Source organism: Nycticebus coucang, chromosome 9, assembly GCF_027406575.1.
Source record: "Nycticebus coucang isolate mNycCou1 chromosome 9, mNycCou1.pri, whole genome shotgun sequence".
Taxonomy (NCBI): Eukaryota; Metazoa; Chordata; class Mammalia; order Primates; family Lorisidae; genus Nycticebus; species Nycticebus coucang.
The window spans coordinates 82,308,336-82,312,054 of record NC_069788.1 but is presented as its reverse complement, the minus strand read 5'-3'; positions in this window follow the sequence as shown (position 1 = coordinate 82,312,054).

Genomic DNA, 3,719 nt, shown 5'->3' with positions numbered 1-3,719 from the left:
TTCAATTCTAAATATTTATGCACCCAATTTAAATGCTCCCAGATTCTTGAAACAGACCTTACTCAGTCTGAGCAAAATGGTATCTGATAATACCATAATAACAGGGGACTTTAACACTCCTCTTACAGAGCTGACAGATCCTCTAAACAGAAATTAAACAAAGATATAAGAGATTTAAATGAGACCCTAGAACAACTGTGCTTGATAGACACATATACAACACTCCATCCCAAAGATAAAGAATATACATTCTTCTCATCACCCCATGGAACATTCTCCAAAATTGATCATATCCTGGAACACAAAACAAATATCAACAGAATCAAAAGAATTGAAATTTTACCTTGTATCTTCCCAGACCATAAGGCACTAAAGGTGGAACTCAACTCTAACAAAAACGCTCAACCCCACACAAAGGCATGGAAATTAAACAGTCTTTTATTGAATGAGAGATGGGTGCAGGAAGAAATAAAACAGGAAATCATTAACTTCCTTGAGCATAATAACAATGAAGACACAAGCTACCAAAACCTGTGGGATACTGCAAAAGCAGTTTTGAGAGGAAAATTCATCGCTTTAGATGCCTACATTCGAAAAACAGAAAGAGAGCGCATCAACAATCTCACAAGCCATTTTATGGAATTGGAAAAAGAAGAACAATCTAAGCCTAAATTCAGTAGAAGAAAAGAAATATCCAAAATCAAATCAGAGATCAATGAAATTGAAAACAAAAGAATCATTCAGAAAATTAATGAAACAAGAAGTTGGTTTTTTGAAAAAATTAATAAAATAGATAAACCATTGGCCAGACTAATGAGAAATAGAAAAGTAAAATCTCTAGTAACCTCAATCAGAAATGATAAAGGGGAAATAACAACTGATCCCACAGAGATACAAGAGATCATCTCTGAATATTACCAGAAACTCTATGCCCAGAAATTTGACAATGTGAAGGAAATGGATCAATATTTGGAATCACACCCTCTCCCTAGACTTGGCCAGGAAGAAATAGAGCTCCTGAACAGACCAATTTCAAGCACTGAGATCAAAGAAACAATAAAAAAGCTTCCAACCAAAAAATGCCCTGGTCCAGATGGCTTCACTCCAGAATTCTATCAAACCTTCAAGGAAGAGCTTATTCCTGTACTGCAGAAATTATTCCAAAAAATTGAGGAAGAAGGAATCTTCCCCAACACATTCTATGAAGCAAACATCAACCTGATACCAAAACCAGGAAAAGACCCAAACAAAAAGGAGAATTTCAGACCAATCTCACTCATGAATATAGATGCAAAAATTCTCAACAAAATCCTAGCCAATAGATTACAGCTTATCATCAAAAAAGTCATTCATCATGATCAAGTAGGCTTCATCCCAGGGATGCAAGGCTGGTTTAACATATACAAGTCCATAAACGTTATCCACCATATTAAAGAGGCAAAAATAAAGATCACATGATTCTCTCAATAGATGCAGAAAAAGCATTTGATAAAATCCAGATTCCTTTTCTAATTAGAACACTGAAGAGTATAGGCATAGGTGGCACATTTCTAAAACTGATTCAAGCTATCTATGACAAACCCACAGCTAATATTTTACTGAATGGAGGAAAACTCAAAGCTTTTCCTCTTAGAACTGGAACCAGACAAGGTTGTCCTCTGTCACCTTTACTATTCAACGTAGTGCTGGAAGTTCTAGCCAATACAATTAGGCAAGACAAGGAAATAAAGGGAATCCAAATGGGAGCAGAGGAGGTCAAACTCTCCCTCTCAGCTGACGACATGATCTTATACTTAGAGAACCCCAAAGACTCAACCACAAGATTCCTAGAAGTCATCAAAAAATACAGTAATGTTTCAGGATATTAAATCAATGTCCACAAGTCAGTAGCCTTTGTGTACACCAATAACAGTGAAGATGAGAAGCTAATTAAGGACACAACTCCCTTCACCATAGTCTCAAAGAAAATGAAATACCTAGGAATATACCTAACGAAGGAGGTGAAGGATCTCTATAAAGAAAACTATGAAATCCTCAGAAAGGAAATAGCAGAGGATATTAACAAATGGAAGAACATACCATGCTCATGGATGGGAAGAATCAACATTGTTAAAATGTCTATACTTCCCAAAGCAATCTACCTATTCAATGCCATTCCTATCAAAATACCAACATCGTACTTTCAAGATTTGGAGAAAATGATTCTGCGTTTTGTATGGAACCGGAATAAAACCTGTATAGCTAAGGCAGTTCTTAGTAATAAAAATAAAGCTGGAGTCATCAGCGTACCAGATTTTAATCTGTACTACAAAGCCATAGTGGTGAAGACAGCATGGTACTGGCACAAAAATAGAGACATAGACACTTGGAATCAAATTGAAAACCAAGAAATGAAACTAACATCTTACAACCACCTAATCTTCAATAAACCAAACAAGAACATACCTTGGGGGAAAGACTCCCTATTCAATAAATGGTGTTGGGAGAACTGAATGTCTACATGTCAAAGACTGAAACTGGACCCACACCTTTCCCCACTCACAAAAATTGATTCAAGATGGATAAAGGACTTAAATTTAAGGCATGAAACAATAAAAATCCTCCAAGAAAGCATAGGAAAAACACTGGAAGATATTGGGCTGGGGAAAGACTTCATGAAGAAGACTGCCATGGCAATTGCAACAACAACAAAAATAAACAAATGGGACTTCATTAAACTGAAAAGCTTCTGTACAGCTAAGGACACAATAACCAAAGCAAAGAGACAACCTACACAATGGGAAAGGATATTTGCATATTTTCAATCAGACAAAAGCTTGATAACTAGGATCTATGGAGAACTCAAATTAATCCACATGAAAAAAGCCAACAATCCCATATATCAATGGGCAAGGGACATGAATAGAACCTTCTCTAAAGATGACAGATGAATGGCTAACAAACACATGAAAAAAATGTTCATCATCTCTATATATTAGAGAAATGCAAATCAAAACAACCCTGAGATATCATCTAACCCCAGTGAGAATGGTCCACATCACAAAATCTCAAAACTGCAGATGCTGGCGTGGATGTGGAGAGAAGGGAACACTTTTACACTGCTGGTGGGACTGCAAACTAGTACAACCTTTCTGGAAGGAGGTATGGAGAAACCTCAAAGCACTCAAGCTAGACCTCCCATTTGATCCTGCAATCCCATTACTGGGCATCTACCCAGAAGGAAAAAAATCCTTTTATCATAAGGACACCTGTACTAGACTGTTTATTGCAGCTCAATTTACAATCGCCAAAATGTGGAAACAGCCTAAATGCCCACCAACCCAGGAATGGATTATCAAGCTGTGGTATATGTATACCATGGAATACTATTCAGCTATTAAAAAAAATGGAGACTTTACATCCTTTGTATTAACCTGGATGGAAGTGGAAGACATTATTCTTAGTAAAGCATCACAAGAATGGAGAAGCATGAATCCTATGTACTCAATCTTGATATGAGGACAATTAATGACAATTAAGGTTATGGGGGGGGAGGAAAAGCAGAAAGAGGGACGGAGGGAGGGGAGTGGGGCCTTGGTGTGTGTCACACTCCATAGGGGCAAGACATGATTGCAAGAGGGACTTTACCTAACAATTGCAATCAGTGTAACCTGGCTTATTGTACCCTCATTGAATCCTCAACAATAAAAAAAGAAACTATGTCAAATGGTATATAAAAC